The sequence below is a fragment of the Anas platyrhynchos genome, chromosome 3 (assembly GCF_047663525.1).
Source record: "Anas platyrhynchos isolate ZD024472 breed Pekin duck chromosome 3, IASCAAS_PekinDuck_T2T, whole genome shotgun sequence".
Taxonomy (NCBI): domain Eukaryota; kingdom Metazoa; phylum Chordata; class Aves; order Anseriformes; family Anatidae; genus Anas; species Anas platyrhynchos.
The window spans coordinates 90,614,987-90,634,491 of NC_092589.1; the positions used below are offsets into that span (position 1 = coordinate 90,614,987).

At 36.0% G+C, this 19,505-nt stretch overlaps 1 protein-coding gene across 6 annotated transcripts in view; it reads right to left on the reverse strand.

The window, feature by feature from the left end:
* Positions 1–19,505, reverse strand: part of ADGRB3 (adhesion G protein-coupled receptor B3) — a 473,065-nt gene that overhangs the window by 50,907 nt on the left and 402,653 nt on the right. The gene's annotated exons all lie outside the window — the stretch shown is intronic.

Sequence of the window (19,505 nt, forward strand, 5' to 3'; positions counted from 1 at the left end):
ACTGTTTTTAGACTGAAAATTCCATATTGGTTTTATTTTAAAATATGGAATTAGAGTGTGTTGTCATAAATGAAGACAGATGCCCTTGGTGAGTTTGAAGAGATGTAACAGGCAACTGTGTGAACACTAAAGCAAAAGCTGTTTGGCTATAACATACAATCATGTGCTCTATGTTCATTTCAACTTATTACAGAAAGATGCCCAGATTTTCAGATCTGTCTCTGGGTTGTTGCAAGTAGGAAGTAGGAAGGTTGCATTAGAATACAAATGGCTACACCTTTCTGGAGAAGAATGGAAGATATAAGAGCCAATAGTCAATTAGAGTGATGAGTAACCAATGTAAGAGTGGTCCAAAGGTCCTAAGTCTTCCTAAATTTAATTTATTTAAAAGTTCATTTTGCGGGCTGTGTGAGTAGCTAGGGGCAATGAGCCAGGATTGGTAACGAAGAGGTGGCTGAGCTAAGCACAAGAGTTACTCATGAGTCAGCAATGACCACAGCTAAAGAAAAATGTAGTTCAGAACCCAGCTGAAAGGGAGTTCCCTATGCAATTCTGAGAAAAAGAGGATAAAGTGTCTGGGCACAGAAAAAGGCAAGGAACCAAAGCACTTTTTAGAAGAGATGATGTAACAAAAGAGTTAAGAATGGATACTGATATATTCAAAACAACAGTTGATATGCAAGACTTCAGTTTCCTATAGGAAGATCCAAGTACACCCACTGCAAACTGATGTCCTGGTGCAAAAATTACCAGGAAAGGCCACATCTGGATAGATAAAGAATAATGTTTTGTGTTGCTCCTCATTGATATATGGGTAAAAAACTTGTCAAATAATTTATCTTTTAGAAAAAGATGTGGTCAGCACTGGACTATCTCTACTCTTTCAGCTTAAATCAGATCATGTTTGCTCTATTTTCAATTTTGATCTCATTTGCTAACAATAAAATTGCTGTAATTTTAGGGAGTTTCCACAGCAATCAAAATGATGACTAGAAAGAGAAGTTCAACAACAATGCTTGCAGTTGCTTTTCAGTTAGTCTGACTGTGGTGATTATAACCCTACCATATGAAAACAGTCCATCTTCTTCTCTGGGATATTGGTGTCAGCAAACATTCCTTCTCTCCGTAAGACTTCCATCTCTTTCCTCTATAGACTTAAACCACTGAAGTAATAGCTTTGCAATGCTATTACAATATTACTATATATAATCTTCCTTCATATTTTTATATTTATTTTTTAATCACAGTTGTATATATAGATTTTAAAAGCAGTTGTTTAAGAAGAATGACAATGATTTTGCCTGTAGAGCACTCCAGTTTCAAGCATGCCTGTTTTCTATCACAATACCGCATCTTTTAGGTTTAGCAGCAAAGAGACAGTGAGAAATAGTCCCTTTTGAGAGAGTTCAAAATAAAGATTATGCAGCAAAGGGAAAGAGAATCTACATTTCTGTGGTCACCTGAAGTCTTTTAGTACCATAGAACTTCAGTTTACTTCAAAAAAGACAGATAAAGTACATTTTTTTAAAGATACAGCATGGCTACTTCTACTTGTATTTGCAAACCAGATGGGTTAGAAAATATTCACTCAGCCTGAGGCCAGCTGGAATGGCACAGCAAATGCCTATATTGGTAGAATTTATTGTACTACAAAATAAGGTGGTCACATTCAGACAGCCTGCTGACACTGGTCCCTTGACAGTTCCAACTCTCCTGAACTTGATGCATTGACTGGGGTAGTGCTAGTTAGTGTGGGACAAGATTGTGCCAGGATGCATGCTAATGCTTCAAGAATATGGATGACTTTTGCCAGTTCTTGGGGTCATGCCCACCTACAGAGGCAGCAGGAGAATTTGAGCTTTGTTCTCTTATTCAGTAAAACAGGTGGGTTTGAGTCAATATGGTAAGTTAACTTTGACCTGCAGCTAAACACCCACCAAGTCACTTGCTCACCATCCCCTGAAGCAGGATGTGGGAGAGAGAAAATCAGAAGACAAAAAACAGGAAAAACTCATGGGTCAAGATAAAGACCATTTAAAAAGTGAAGGAAAAAGTAAGTTCCAAGAGATGTAGGAGCAGTCACTCACTACCTTCCACCAACAGACCACCCAGACAGTCTCCAAGTGATAGCTACCTTGGAAAGACTAGCCCCATTTTTTTATTGTTGGTCATGATATGTGGTATAGAACATCCCTTTGGTCTGCTGGGGTCATCTGTCTTGGCTGCATGCCCTCCCAGTCTCTTATCACTCCCAGATGACTTTCTGTAGGGGCAGAGTGAGGAACAGAGAAGCATTTAACACTGTGCAAACACTGCTTCACAATAACTAAAATATTGTTGTATTACCAACATTGTTTTACTCACAAATAAAAAACACAGTACCATAAAGGCTACTGTGATGAAAATTAACTCTATTTCAGCCACTATATCAACATAACACTGAACCCAAGTAGTGTGTGAGGGTGTACACGCACAAGTGTTTGTGCATGACTGTGAAGAGTGTGACAATGGAGGCTTTTGGATCAGGAAGTGTTCATATAATGTATAAACATACACACACATTTATAAAAATAAAAAGAAATAAATAAAAAAATATGTAAATATAACTGAAAATCTTTAATGGGATACATGTATGCGCACATATGGGCTACCAGTTTTTGCTGTTCATAGAATCATTCAGGTTGGAAAGGACCTGCAAGATCATTTAGTCCAACCTTTAACCTAGTACTAAAGTCTACTACTAAAATATGCTACTAAGTTCCAAATCTACACATTTCTTGAAAACCTCCAGGGATGGTGACTCAACCACTTCCCTGGGCAGCCTATTCCAATGCTGCACAATCAGTTCAGTAAAGAAATTTCTCCTAATATCCAACCTAAATCTTGAGACCATTTCCCCAACTTCATTTAATTGCAAATCTGAATATTTTCTTTCAGAAATATATACCCAAATATATACCCTTTTTCCTTTTCTTTTTGTTTTGTTTTGGTTTGGTTTGGTTTTGTTTCCTTTCCTTTTTCTTTATTAAAGGTGAAACCACTTATGCTGGTTATACTTTTGTATTGTTTTTTCAGCAAGGAGGAAATTCTGTGAGGTACCATGTTCATTCTGCTCTCTTTCCCTGTTATGGTAAACCAGAAGAATAAAAGGTCTATGTTAATGACACAGCAATATTTATGACAAAGCAATGTGGAATCTTTCACAATGGTTTCTTTAGTAAGTTGTGATTATTAGAGGGACACTGTAATAACCTGTGTATTTTAAAGCAGCAAGAAATGAAATTAGTGTAAGAGGAATCAGGAGCAGCAAAACTAGTAACGTCTCCTCTATCGTATTCAAGACAGATTTTTGGATAAAAGAGACCAGCAGTCTTTCTATTGGTCCTGGCCTTCTTCCCTGTATTCCACTTCTTGTTTCTTCCCATGGAGACATAAAACAAGGTAAACTGAGTTAGACCACGCTTGGGATGTAAAGCGAGGTAAATCCATTCCTGTCAACACAATCTGGAACAGGAAATGTGACAATATTATTATTTGGATAGCACTCATTCCTCACAGACACCAGTGAGCACAAGGTTCACCCTTCTGTGAATAAACTCCAAATATATTCTTCCTATGGGAGTCACTACAAGAAATCTTGCTACTGCATGAAAACTCTCTGCAAGGACTCATATCTACTGGTTTCACCTTTTCTCAGCTCATGAGAAGTCTCCTGCTGGATAAAAAAGGGGTTTACAGATAAATAAGGAAATATATTTTGGCTAGACACTGGAGAGCAACCACAGAGATTTCAAATAAACTACAGAAAGAACTAATGTCTAACAACATGACAGCTTTCCACAGGTGAGCTTTAGCTGTGTGTTTAGATAATACTTTCCAAGGAATTTGAAGAGCTTCTTCCTAAAGATGTCTGCAGCAGAAAAAGGGTTACAGTGTGTCAGAGTTGTTAATTCAGACAACAAGAACCAGAAAGGCTCCGTGATCAGTTTGGAGAAGGTCGTATCAATTTCCAAGCTCTGGACTTTTAAGCAGCAACAAGTGGAAGTATACAGTGTACAAAGCCTCCACTATGAACACTTGTTTAAAATTTACAGTATTCCTGTATGTGTATATTTTTCATATCAAAGACGTTGTGAGATTTCAGCATTTATTTGGGTTATTTAATCTTCAGCTCCACTCATAACAGAACAGTGGCCATTTGCACATGGAAAAGAAAGAGATTAACATTTAATGAGAAGGTGATTTGTATCCTCTAATGAAGTGTACGAGATCATTGTATGAATGAACATCTATCTTACCTCTTACCAAACAGAAGACGGACTTAAATAAAACTACATCTTTATTGCCTTGAGTTTGATGTTTTAAATTATATCTGCTCTGTGACTGATTTAGACTGCAATCTCCTTGAAAGAGAAGCCTCCAGTGCTCTCCCAGTGTTTGTACAGAGCTGAGCACTCCAGGATACCTAATAAACATGATTGCTAATCACATAATCGTTCAGGGTGATGTCTTGACAGAAGTTTAATCTTAATAGTGTCTTTCCCAAAAGAGATTTAATATAGCTTTGAGGATAAGTACAGCAGTGAAAACCTGTTAGGAAAAGACCAAATGCACTTCTTGAAGGCTCATTTTATATATTATGCAAAGGCCAAACAGAAATGCTCAGTTATTGCTAATTTATCTTTACCCCACATATCAGAAGAAGGTCTACTTACCCAAATCTATTAGTCCTTAATAAATTACTCATGTGTTTCTGACTGTCTCTAGTCACTGACATTAGCTTTAGTTAGTTTTAAGTGTCCTGGTATTTCCTGGTTCTTTCTTTCATTAATATTACCTTCTCAATCCATGCTAGGCACAGTTTCTAAAGATGAATTGTTGTTGACCCTTGAAGGTGGTAATGCTGTGATGGTTTTATGGTAAGTGCTTCTTACTAATTATTTTTGAACTACATTAGAATCAACTTCAGCTGGATTAAATGTTTTTTTTTTTTTTTTTTTTTTTTTGTTTGTTTGTTTGTTTGTTTTTTTTTTTGGTTGTTGTTTTATTTTTTTTGTTTTCTTTTCCTACCTCTCCTGTACATAACTTTGCAACTTTTAGCCATTAAAAACAGCTTTTAAGAATATTTGTGACTATTTTATTTTACATTTGGTTGGCCAATTGCTAGATAGCTTTCTGTCTCCGTGCAGCACAGAAGCACTGGTTGAGATTGCTAATGGATGACTTTATTTATTTTAACTTTTCTGGTGAAAACAGTCATTCTAATTACTCAGTTGACCTCAATAAACTATCACCATATACATTTCAAAACTTCCTTTTCCAGTTTCTTATTCTAAATTACAAATCATCTACTGATAAATTTTCAGTTAAAGAGATTGTAGAATTTGTTGCTGAATTTGTTGGCTCTTAAAAATGTAAACACATTCTGAATAAGGTGAAATGATGACAATTTGACTTGCATGACAGCACTTTTTTTTTTCTTTTTTTCATGAAACAACAAACAGGATGCAGCAGATCATCTGCAGTTTTGTCTCAGTATTGGATACATGTGCATCGGTCTCATCTGTGGTGCTTTTTTTTTTTTCAGTTTACTTCCAGTTATTGGGAAGGGTTGCATGAAAACAAACAACTCTGATAAGGATACAAACAGTATGATTTATATTAACTAAAATGGTGAGTGCTAGAACTAGGATATTCAGAATATTACTTTATGTCTTTGATACATTACAAAATTGAAATGGGGAACTCACTGCTTTAGGATTTGAAGGTAGCTAAAGAGATACACAATTTAGAGAATAGGCTGATGCCTTGGATACAGTCCTGGCTCAGAAAACCTTTAAATTGCTGACTACAAAAAGTTAGGAAGGCATATCAGAGAAAGGATCATTCATTCCCTGTTCTTATATGCTTCTCTATATATCTGTATAATGTAGACAGCACAGTGCATAAGACAGATCACTGACAAGATCTGATACTGCTGTTCTTACATTCTAAAACTGGCAGGTAGAAAACTATATGAAATAATTTTAAAAATCAGGTCAAATCATGAGAGATAAGAATTCTGTCTTTGTAAAGAAAACCCCTTTCATCAGTTCTGAAGAACAGACACTCCTCTGTTGGTATATTTACACAAAGGTCTAAGATCCTCAGTAAAATTCTTCTGTGCAGGTATCCCAAGATGGCAGCAACTGTTTTCACTTCCATATTGCCCAGGAATGTTAACTCTGCTTCTTTGTGGCCATCACCCTATAGCTTCAGACCTATTATTTTACATAAAATACTTTGATTTAATGTAACTGAAGAGCATTTTATAAAAAAAAAAATTTCCTCTGCTTTCGTAATGGTTTCTTTCTCTCTGCAAATTTAATGGCATTCTGAGGCAGACAGTTTCATAGTTCTCTGGTTGTAGTCCTATTTCCTGCTTATTTGTGGGCATTTTTCATAGAGCAACAGAAGAGAAATGCAAACATATAATGAAACAGAAATGCTCTAAGGTAAACTTTCTAAATATGGAGAACTTGGTTATAAAATGAAGTGTTGAACTGGCTTGCTGACCTTGGAGATGTATATATATTTTTTTGTCTGTACTTGCCTCCCCCAACTATAAAACAGTAATGATGACATACACCATTCTCATTGAATACTCAGGCTCAGAGAGGAAAAGCATATGTTTATGCATAATTAGATTAATTGGATTCCTTCCTTCCTTCCTTCCTTCCTTCCTTCCTTCCTTCCTTCCTTCCTTCCTTCCTTCCTTCCTTCCTTCCTTCCTTCCTTCCTTCCTTCCTTCCTTCCTTCCTTCCTTCCTTCCTTCCTTCCTTCCTTCCTTCCCTTCTTCCTTTTTTTCATAACTTTTTCACAAAGAAAATGAAAGAAATTTAGTGGAATACCTTTGATCTGTTAAAAGGAAAGGTCAAACATAAAGCAAACAACTATCTACTCTCCCAAGCTTGACAGATATTTTTATGTGGACATTAAGTTTTATCTTTTTATCAATATCTGTCACTCAACAGAATAATGCAACAAGGGGCAGAGACAGAGATTTTTTTCTTTTTTTTTTCTTCTTCTTCTTTTTTTTTTTTTTTTTTTTCAATCTAAATAGGCTAAAAAATGTTGCCATAGAGACTGATTCAGATGCTATAAAAATAGCTCTATGTATTGTTGATATCGTTATTTTGCTGTCTGGTATTCTACTTGACTGTAGCAGACAGGCTCAGCAAGATCCTTAGAGTCATGAAAAAAGAAAGTGGAATATCTATTGAGGATGTCAAAGTTTATTTTGAATCTATGGTTATCTAGAAATTTGGATTAAATTACTGGATTCAAAAAATCTAGTAACATAGCTCCTGGAAGCTGGGCCAAGACATTTTAGTCCAAAAAGAGCCAAAGAGCCAAGGCTCTTTGCAGTTGTTTTGTTATACAGCAGTTTCCTGGCATTTATATGAATTCTCTTCTTTTAAAATTAGAATGGAAAATGGGAAAATCCCTCTTCTGTACCTTCATAATCCCTGAAATCTTTTCAGAGACAAAGTTGCTCTTGTTTTAAAATGGTTTTGTGTATGTCCTGATTTTGTGTGTGTGTGTATGTGTGTGTGTGTGTGTGTGTGAGTTGATAAAAGAAACAGCATTCTTAAAATTGCTAGCTGGAGATGCAGGTATTTTAGTCTGATTACACTTTTGTAGCTAATGAAAGCTATTTGGAGGTTTGTTTTTTGTTTGTTTGTTTTTTAGTACTGGCAGTTTAACAAATCAATGAACTGGATATTAATTTAGGATTAATTTTCTTTTAGCAGTAATATCAAGTTTTCTAATACTTTTTAATACAAGAATAATTGCCCAGGTTTTCCTGTATGTGCTAGGCACATTTCTTAGAAATCTACTTTTATAAATGAATTGCTATTTATTTTGCTTGTAGAATAAGGAGTTTTTAGGACAGGAATGCTTCAGTCACTAAAACAGATATCTTCAGAAAAGCATTTCTGTTACAAATAAAAAAGGCTAGGCATATATATGTCTGGGAAAAAAAAAAAAAAAAAAAAAGCAAAGCTGAGACTAAGTGCTGCACTGCTTTCCACCCCTACACTCTTCTAGTGGCTTAACACAGACCAGTAAACAGGTCTATGTGAGCCTTGTTCTTGTTTAGCTAATCCTAGCCATTGGACTAGTTCACCTTGTTCTAATCTTATTTTTCTAGTCCCTGGTTTGAAATTGATTCAACAGGTATACTTATATATCACTTATTTCTGAGGTGAGGGATTTGAGATATATATATTATTGCATTAGCAAAGCACCTAGAATTAGTAGAATTAGTAGAATTATATCTGCAAAAAAAAAAAAATGGTGATAAATTTTAATGAAATAATCTTCCTAGTGTGAATGAAACTGAAACTGAATTTTTGCTCTCTGTGTGTTTTTGTCCTGGCAAGGATGTTGTTCATCACACGAAATTCTAAATCCATAATACTGACAGGCATTTCATCCTCTTTCCCTGTAGAATTGAGGTTTGGTCAGGTTAGATTTGCAAGGCTCCTAAGACCCTTGCTACTGGACCTGAGTTAGAGCTTCCAGCTTGTTACAGATGGGTTTGATGGCAAAGTTCACTCTGCTTAGCAGTTTTTGCCTGTTTTCTCTAGATAACAGATTTGTCTTGACTGATATTTCTTGTGTTGGGAGAGGTCAGTTTGACCACTAAAAATGAGCTCTCTTTGTAATAAATACACAGCTGAAATGGTGAGTTGGGTAATCTCCAGTGGTGTGCAGGAGAGAAATACAAAATGCAGAATGGTGAGAAAATAGTCAGAAAGAATGTCTCCAGGTGAAGCATTGGTGAATTAGGCATTTTTGTTTATGTCATCACCCAACATTACATGAGGAATGGAAATAATCATGCTATCTAGAGAAAAAAATAAAGAAAAACAAACTTCTCAGCAGTACTGCATGGGCATGTTAACAGGGAAAAAGAGGAAACTTAAACAGCTCCAGCTCCCTGCTTTAATGAAGTCCAGATTACAAATGGTTGTGAGGTAAAACCCATTGTGAGGGCCTTGCTCCGTTTAGAGACTTCAGCACTGTTAGCAGCTTGTCGTACAGTGGGGAATACAGCCACGTATTCTGATGTATGCCACAGGTGACATTGCTGAAGACCTTATGTGTCCCTTCCCAGAGATGGAAGAAAGTATACAACAAAATACAAAGGACTTATCATATTAATGGCCTAGGCAGAAAGAGTGTTGGATGTGATAGAGCCAAACTTATTGGAAGGTCCCAGGAACAAGAGGGAAAAAATGAAGCTTTTAACTGCTGCAATACACAGTCTTGCTGAACCCTGCAAATACAGTGTTAAAAGAAGAGACTAATACAAGAAAAGATAGCTGCTAGCATCAGAAATACTAGTTTTCCAGCACAGCTTTTGATAGAACCAGATCCCACACCAGGAAAATTGAGGTTTCACAAAGCCCGAAATAGCAACATGGTTTACATTTTAGCCGAGTACGAAGGATTTTATCAGGTAATATTGAGGAAAAGAGAAAGCTACAACTGTGAAAGAATTAACTGAAGCCCAACAGGAAAAATGTACATTTGTAAGGACATGCAGAAAAGAACATGTGCTTTTTGTAGCTCACTGGACATTAATTTGAATGCCATTGTCCAAAGCATTATCACAGTCAGATGTCAGTGCAGGTTCCTGGCAAATTCACCTAGCTAAAGAATCTGTTTTGTTGTACACCTATGTCAAAGCCCCTGTCAGAAAGATGTACATCTAATGGATGTTGCTCATGGATCTTTGCCATGTGAGCACCTCCAAAGCAGTCATTCAGACTGACAAATTGCTGGTGTCTTTCCAGTCTTCTAAAAGAGAACTGGTCATGGCTCAGAGACATTTTCAAATGTCTATAAATATTCTAATACTTGCTCTGGACATGTACCTTTACAGCAGAGATAATAATGAATATGGTAGATGAATACGTGCAGTTTCGAGGCTCAATAAGATGGCATGTCTCTAAATGAGAATTATGAATTAGGAAATTCATGCATGTGACATTAGTAAACAGGAAATTCAGATACTTTTAGACAAACTTCTCCTATCCAGAATGTTTCTATTTTAAGATGATACCTGGCTAAGAAAATTATAGGAAAAGGCAAAACAATACAGAACAAAAACTGCTATGAGAATCTTTATGGAATTTTACAGTCAATCATCTGCCTACAGCAGTTGTGGGCACACCTTCACATGGTCAGTATGGCATAGAAAAAAACAACAAAACACAACACAACAACAAACAGTTGGAGGAAGACCGGGCATATATAGCCAGATGAAAAATCTTTACAGAAATTGATTGATAATCTCAAGTGGAAAAAGAGACATTAACTGTCAGGTGGTTTTTTGTTTGTTTGTTTTGTTGTTTTTGTTTTTCCTTACATTTTAACATAGAAAGAGCCATAGATGGTGGAATTATTGGGTTAGAAATTATTGCAAGACATTCTACATTAGAGTTCAAGATTTTGTATATATTTTTTTTCAGCTGTGTACAAACAGGCAAGAGTACTTGTGGCAGTGACCACAATCCACTGCTTAGATTAAGCAGTTACCAACAAAAGAATAAAAGGATTTAGAGAAAGATTTAAGGTCTACATTGACTTTGTCCTGGCAACAATCCCAGCATCTGACAGTTAATTTCAACAAATTAGAGATGAATAACTAATGGACTACACTTGCCAAAAACCTATCTGGCTTTGTGAAAGAGGGAGGTATCAGTGAAGTCAGCATCTAAAAAACTAGTATTGTATTGGAAAGACTGAATTGATTTGCACACAACTGGCGGCCAAATTTTGGAGAGACAGCATGTCTAATCCCTATTGTACATTAGGCAGAGATCTATTCCAAAATTTAAGTGACATCAAGATGCAAGAAAAGGCAGCATACCAAGTATAAACAACAAACCCATACAACACTACAGGCTTGGGGCAGAGTGACTGGAAAGGTGTGCAAAGCAAAAGGATCTGGGGGTGTTCTTCAATGTTTGCCTGAACTGGCAGTGTGTCCAGGTGGCCAAGCAGGCCAATGGCATCCTGGCTTGTATCAAGAACAGAGCAGCCAACAAGAGCAGGGAGGTGATCGTCCCCTTGTATTCTGCTCTGGTGAGGTCACACCTCAAGTACTGTGTTCAGCTTTGGGTCCCTCAGTACAAGAAGGACATCAAGGCCCTAGAGCATGTCCAGAGAAGGGCTACAAAGCTGGTGAGGAGCGGCTGAGGGAAATGGGGTTGTTTAGTCTGGAGAAAAAGAGACTCAGGGGAGACCTTATTGCTCTCTACTACTACCTGAAAGGGAAGTTGTGGGGAGATGGGGGTTGGCCTCTTCTCACAGATAACTAGTGATAGGACTAGAGGGAATGGCCTCAAATTGCACCAGGGGAGGTTTAGGTTGTAAATGAGGAGACATTCCTCATTCCTCCCGGTGGTAGAGTCACCGTCCCTAGGGGTGTTTAAGGAAAGGTTGGACACGGTGCTGTACTGGGTCTGGCTGGGTTGTGAACTTGCAGCAGCCCATACAGTGCTGTGCTCTGCACTTGTAGCTAGAACAGCAGTGTTATCACACCAGTGTTGTGTCTACTGCTGAGCAGTGCTGGCACAGCATCTGGACTCTCTCTAACCCTCCTAGGGGGTGGGCAAAAAAGTGAGAAGAGAAACATCACCAGGGCAGCTGACCTAAACCAACCAAAGGGATATTCCATACCATATAATGTCACGCTCAGCAATAAAAGGTGGAAACAGGAAGAAGAGGGGAGGTGTGGGCTCTCGTGAAAATGTCGGTCCTCCTCCTGAACACCAGCTACGTGTGTTGAGGTCCTACTTCAAGGACGTGGTCAAGCATCACTCATTTGTGGAAATTAGAGTGTAATTTCTTTCCTCTGCACTTCCACATAGCCTTTATTTGTTTTGTTTGTTTGTTTTCCTCCCTTTTTTCCCTTTCCCCCTCCCTTTTCCCCTTTCCCTTTTTTTCCCTTTAGTTAAATTGTTTACTTCATAATAATCTTTCCTTATTATTATTATTATTATTATTATTATTATTATTATTATTATTATTATTATTATTATTATTACCCTTTAATTAAATTATCCTTATCTCAACCCATGAGCTGTTCTTTACTTTACTTCTTCCCCTCCTCATCTAAGGAGGGGGAGTGAGAGAGCAGTTGTGGTGTTTAGCTGCCTAGCACGGTAAAACCACCACAGGTGCTTAGGGACATAGTTTAGTGGATGATCTTGGTGGTAGGGGGAAGGTTGGTCCACATGATCTTGGAGGTCTTTTCCAACCTTTATGATTTTATGATTCTATAAGTACAATATCTTGTGTGGTAGCTTGCTTTGATTAAGCAAGATCAGACACCAGGAGAAGAAGTTGAGGAATGTAAGTAAATAAAATAAACTAAAACCTTCCTAGAATCTAGAAAACTCTTCAACAAGTGTATCATAGCTACAGCTATTATTTTAGGCTTTTTTTTTTTTTTCCCCCCCCCAAGAACATATGACACTTCCTGTAGCACTGACTTGGCTAGATATATTGCCTTGGTTACAGTTTCAAGACCTCATCACACCATATTAAACCAAAAAATCAATATTTGCAAAATGCAGGCTATGTCTACACTGACAGGGCCAGGCTACATGCCCAAGCACCTGGTCAAGTGCTTGCTGCTAAATTGCTACCATGACCCTTGCCATGGTGTCTGCCAAGGAGCACAATACCACATGCAGTGGATGCCAACCTGCCTCTGCTGAAAGGCAAGGGTATGCATGGATAAGTTGTGCAGGACCAATTGTCCTCTGGTCCAGAGAACATTTCTTGGCCTGTTTAACTCATTAAAGATTAGCATTGACAAAACCATGGAGTTTATAAAATCTTTATAACAAAACACGGATCTCATTTTGTCTCTCTGAAAACATTCTGATTCATGGTTCTCTAATTGCCACAAACTTAGAAGCCAAAAATTGCTGACAGGTTTCTATCATTTCTTTTTACTCAAACATGCCTGGCTTTATGCCATGCAATATCACTGGTGGTCTTTCTTGTTCCCTGTCCAATCTGTGAAAAGGGAAGACCAATAATTCCCTCCATCTGTAGAAACACTCTGAGGACAAATACAGTGGTGGATGTGAAGCTCCCATACACTGAATTATGAAGACCACATACTCCTTTGTTTGAGTCCAAGGATTACATGGACTTTTAAGACAAAATTTTACAAAGACCAAAATAAACACATTTCTTAATTATCAGCAATGTCTTAAAGGAAAACCTTATAAAAGTAGCTCGCTTTGTCCTCTTCCACAAAAAAAAAAAAAAAAAAAGAAAAAAAGCTGTAATGAAACAGTTTGTGTATATATTTACGTAATTTAATAAGTAGATTTTATATTGAAAGACTTCTTCAGTTCTTTTTCAGTTTTACAGATTTAGCAACATTGCCATACTATTTCTTACCTTACCCTGACTTTGCATTGCTTGTATGCATTTTAACTAAAGATGCATTTTTTTCGTATTTTCTATTACTTGAATATCTCTAGCCTCTCATGCCTTAGTACTTATCCATCCATCTGATGAAAAAGTGGTGTCTTTGTATACTCTTTTTTTTTCTTTATTTTTTTTTTTTTTTACACTTGTCTAATATGAGTATATGAGTGCAAATTGGGAGTAAATACTATTGTTCTGGGTTTGTGGGAATTAGATCCTCCTTGTACAGGAATAAATGATTGCATAGAGCCTTTGGCGGTAAAGAATCAAACACTTTATAATAACTCTTCCAAATAACTTCCAAATAACTCTGTGTCAAATTATTCTCTATACATGGCTTTCAAGTAAAACGTTTTAAATGTCTTCAATGTATTTGGCAAATCCTCATGAAAAAGATTTTTTTTTTCCCCTCCATCCCTACATAGCTGTGTGAGATCACTGTAGAATTAAATAGAGGTTAGGAATATAGCAAGGCTCAGTCTGAATACCTGCAGTTTATTACTCTTCATAACTGCTGATACTATAGAAAACATAGTAAGGTACTAGTGCAGAAGCAATTAAGTTGGGATACTATGCAAAAGCGTTTTGACCTTTCCTATTAAAAATTCAGGGATCAATTATTCTTTTTATTCACCACACACAGAACAAAAAAGCTTATATGAAAGCAGGAAAAAATGTCTCCTAATTGGAAAAAGGTTTTGGGAATGTAACACACTCCATGGGCAATTACAGAAGCATCAATGTCCGAAAATAGACATTGTTTCTACAGGTGGTGATTCAGAATTAATAATGTAATTCCAGGTGTAACACGATGGATAAGGTGATGTAAAATTGAAGAAGTGTTCTTAGCAGTTGCACTTAAAAGCATCTTAAGTTCTGTAGTATTTTCTTGTTTGAAAGCTATTCTTTGTATATGAAATGGATAACCACTACTAGAATTAGTACTATCACATACAAACAACAAGGGAGTGAGCAAGTCAAAGTAGACATGTGAAGACCAAGTCTGAATCTGTAGTCTGATCTTTTCATTGATATCTATCTGTACCTACAGATGTCTAAGCACCCTTAATAACTTGGTAATATGACTGAAAATCTGATGTGCCCTCCTATATGTAAATTTACTTTTTTTTTTTTTTTTTTTTTTCCCCCTGCAGTGTGTGAGTATGTGTGTGGGTGTTAGTTATGGCTTTGTTACAAAATCATTTCTCCAAACTGGTGGGTAGATCACAGTTGTGTCAGATAGTTCTGTTATACATGAATAATAGAAACATCATTTCTACCTTTTCTATTTTAGTTTGTTTTGTTTGAACTCAATTGCCGGTCTAGCAACTTCATATTTCAAATTACATTATAGTCTGTTAAGGCAAAAGTTTTATGTAGAACAGTTGAAAATATTTCCAATTTATTAAAATTAAGTGTATGATAACATACTCAAGATTAAAAGGTATACTAATCAAAGTCAGTTGGCATTTATTGTTATTATTATTGGTCATTTTATGCAAATACCATTCCATTACTACTTCAGCTGAGACTTCTCTCTCTTCTTTGTAGAATTTTATATTCTTTATTTCCCACTGCATATAGAAAAACATAGGTTTGCTTTGAAGATAAAAATTGGTGCCTGGCTTTGGGCAATTTTGCCCTTGTTCTCAGGAGTCTAATTTAATTTATCAGTTTAAAGCACTGTTATAATCCTATGCACTTTGTACATCAACATAAACTGTTTCTAAAATCAAATTTCATGCCTTTTTTTTTTCTTCTATATTTTAATTATCTTACCTTTAATCTTTTTATTTAACTTATATCATTGTATTCTTTCCTCTATTTCAGTTGCAAATGTCAATCTCCTCAGACTAGATTCTTCAGTATTGCCTCTCTTCTTTCTCCCTGTATTATGCTGTTAGACTCTTTTGCCCCAGGCTTACTCCTCTGTCGTACAAAACCAACCATAGCATGCATCAAGGAACTCTCAGATCCCTAATCAGTGAGGGAGATACCAAAAAAATTGGATATTTATCAAAAGCTTCTTTTTGGAAAGATGGATTTACATTCTATACAAAGAACTCCTGCTTTAACATCCAGGAGATATTATCATAAGCAACTCAATCCTGTAATCATTTAAGAAAGTGGCAATACCCTGCCACTCTAATATTCAGTCTCCAAAGCCTAAGGCTTGCATATTCTGGGGCTAGCTGTTACTTGTTCTGTGTATCTTACTGTTTTTGCTCCAAAAGCAGCTTTCATGAATGATGGATAACGTATCATTGCACTGGATGCCAAGTCACCTAGTTGGTGCGTTGAGACTCTTCTTGTTTTAATGATACACCCATCTTATTTTACATCCATTTCCTCACTTGCATTTCATGCTCTTGATTCTTTCCCCCCCCCCCAGTCTTTGTGAATACTACTGTTGTCATGACGTGTTAGACTTCTTTCAATTAATATGATTATCTTGCTACTTAGGTAGGAATTTAAGCTGCTACTATTCGTCTGTTTTTAGTTGTTCCTTAAGTATTGGCTTGCTTTGTGACTTAAATGCTAAATGCTATGTATTATGTGCTGACAGTAATTAAAAGCAGAAAGAAAAGATAATGGTTATTTGGTTGCCGCAAAGTTAGAAAACTTATGCAAGATATTAGACACAGGTATAAGTGGGAATTTTTGTTTATCTAATCAAGTAATTATCTTTTTAAATTTCTCCTTCCTCTATTTCTGCAGGTTAATTGAAAAACCTTCCAAAATGCAAGGAACAGATTTATTATTATTATTATTATTATTATTATTATTATTATCATCATCATCATCATCATCATCATCATCATCATCATCATCATTATTATTATTATTATTATTAATCTATCTATTTATTTATTTCTTTATTTTCCAAATAACTCCTTTAGTTTTACAGAATTATAATGGCAAGCATGGAAAGCTTCATGGTCTTAAAAATACAACACAATTATATCTTATTTCTTTATTACAAAAAAAAACATTTTGTAATTGACTCTTTTGGAAGTGATGTCACTTGTATACTGTAAAATAAATGGGCAAATGTGAAGTGAAAAAAATAAGTATATTCTCTACATAGCAATTTAGCTAATCAAATGTGAACAGAAAACAGATTCTTTTTGATTTTTCAAAGAAAGGTGGGAAAGTATGGTTCAGACCTGTATAGAAATGATTTTTCACACTGATCACACCTGTTGTTCAGAAAATGAGGTTAAATTTTGTCTTCAGGATTGTAAGACCCTTCAATTACTCTCATTACGCAACGAATGATTCTAAAGATCAAAGGAAGAAAAAGTACTTCACGTGGTAAAACTTCAGAAGCAGGTATGATCAAGTCATTAAAATATTAACTGATTGTGGCTCTTGCAAGTGTATAGAATGAAAGTCTTGAAAAAAAAATTAATACCACCTTTAGTACTTATTCCTTTTAAATGAGTCATTTTTTTCCCTCACTAGATGAAACCTGAGAGAGGAAGTCCATCCTGGAAAATCTTTTAATGTCATAATATCCAAAGGACCATATTTTAAGTACTGAGTTTACCAGTTTTAATTTATGTATTACTTATGTGCGTGATTTTTGTAACAACAGAGATACAAGGGATATGACAGTATATGTGGGCAAGAAGAGAGAAAACTAAAAAGTCTGAATCTTGAATTAAAAAGCTCGTACAATATTGTCAACATAAGGACAAAGAGTGTTACAAGCAGGGATTGGTAGGTATGAGAGAGAAAGTATTCTCAATACTGGCAGATGCTTCTATCTGAGTGGCTGTCATTAGTGTGTAAGCATGCAAAGATCAACTATGATCTTTCACTTTGGAAGGGATTACTGTTATATGAAAGGAACACTGCCAAGATGATAGCCAGCTCTCTTCACTAAATTGTATAATGCATATATTTTTTATCAGAAACTGTTAGTGCTTTAAGAAGTTGTCAGTTCCTAGTGTTAGTTCGGAGAGATTTACTACAGAGATTCCTCTGCAAGACCAACATGCATGGGAGCTATCTTGCATTACAACAGGCTTTGTCAGATCAATGAGAAACTCAAGAGAGACTACACCCATAAAAAAAAAGAAAAAAGAAAAAAAAAAAGCCATCAGTAGTTGATGGAGTGTAGTCAAGTGTAGCTGGTAAGAGTACCAATTGCTTTTTATGCATTCTTCCCTTTAACTGTAAAAAGTTCAGGCATAACTTTTAAGTTACAAAACCTCATTTACTAGCAGGCTTAGCCAATGCCTGCAAGAAGTGCTCCAGAATGGGCACTCATTGCATTTGGGTTTGAGCAGGCTCCCTTTTCTCTGGTGACTCCATAGGGCAGGGTATTTTGGAAATACTCACCCTCCTTTGTCAGGGGCATGTACTTAACCACAGTCTTAACAGCTATATGTCTTCAGTGAATAGTCACACTGAGTCTTTCTTAGATGGGGAAGACTGAAAAGTCATATTTTTAGAACGTAGCTTCAAAATGTGCTATCATACAACACAGTACACTAGCAATAAATCTCTAAAAGAATCTCCAAATAGGTATTAATTTTTCAGAGATCTTTGAATGGTTTGTCTATATTCGTCAAGGCAGTCACTAAATGAGTTTCCTCTGCTTGGCTTGACAGAAGTTGAAGTAAAGAAAAGAGCAGAAAGAGTGAAGATAGTGAAGTATTAGAGTCATGCTAACTGTATAATCTTCTGTTGTGTTTGGATGGGATGGAAGAGGAAGGTGTCCCCTGGCATTCCAGTGCTGAAATAAGCAAACAGAGGATCCTTTCTACCTGGACAAAAGTGGCTAATGGGTAATGAAAACTGTCATTGTACAAATTCATTTTGAAATATTAAAATATCTGGATCTGATCTTTCTATGTTCAGACCTTCTATTTTTCTCAGTTAATTAGATAAAAATGTGTACCTTCTATTCATTATTGGCTTATACTTTGGAAAGGATGAATGCAAATAAATTCATAAGACTAATTTCAGTTCATTGCTGGAAACTCAAGAAAGCTTTGAAGACATGCTGAGGCTTCTGAAGACTGTCCTGAAAGGAACATAGTGCCATTGATCTGATTTAGCTATAAATGGCTGGGAAGATTTGCAATAAAAGCAATATTGCCACAATTTCAGTGTATTATGCTCAGACTTGTCTTCAATATGATTTGAAAATAAACTTGACATTTATGGAAAATATTCAGGAAGTAACTGAATAATTTTAATTTTGAGAAAGAGATCCTTTCAGGTCCATCCCCCCCTTAACCCCCCTCTTCTCCCTTTTTGCCCTCCCCCCCAGTTAAATGTCAGAATGTTTTAATCTTCATTATTTTTATACCTAGAAGAGATATTGAAAACATCAGAGAACACTAAGATTGATATTTTTACTGATCAACTTAGAGTGCAGAGAATCTTGAAATTGACATAGAAATATAAAGCAGGAGATAGAATATTGTGTTTCCTACAAAATAGTTTTTTGGGTTACTTCTCTCTTATTCTGTCTCACCAATTTTAATAATTTTAAAACAATTTTTAATGCAACTTTTCTTGCCAATTGCTCTTGCAAGAGAGTGACTGATTTCTTCAGCTGTGACTCTTGGGAACCTAACTAAGATACTGACTGAACCTTGCTGGCTTGCCTTAGCAGGGAACTTGTTAGCTCTCACCAAAGGAGGTAGAAAAGGTAATCTTTCTCAGATATGAGAATGCAGCCTGAAAAAGGGAGAAGAAATGAGCTGCAGTTCATTGTTATTTTGTGTTTAATTTCCTGATAATAAAAGTTTTCCATAATGGATGAATTCTGATCCAGAACAGTCCATGTTGACGCTTTGGAGTCTATCTGTTCATAACCTCAAATCATATACATATATATATATTTGTTTAGGGATTCTAAATGATATTTTCCAAATAGGTTGACTGTGTTGTCTAAAACTTTAACTCTGATGTTTCCATTAGCATTAAGAGTCACTGTAAAGCCATTCTCTATCCTAAAACACTCTACAATTTGTTCAAAA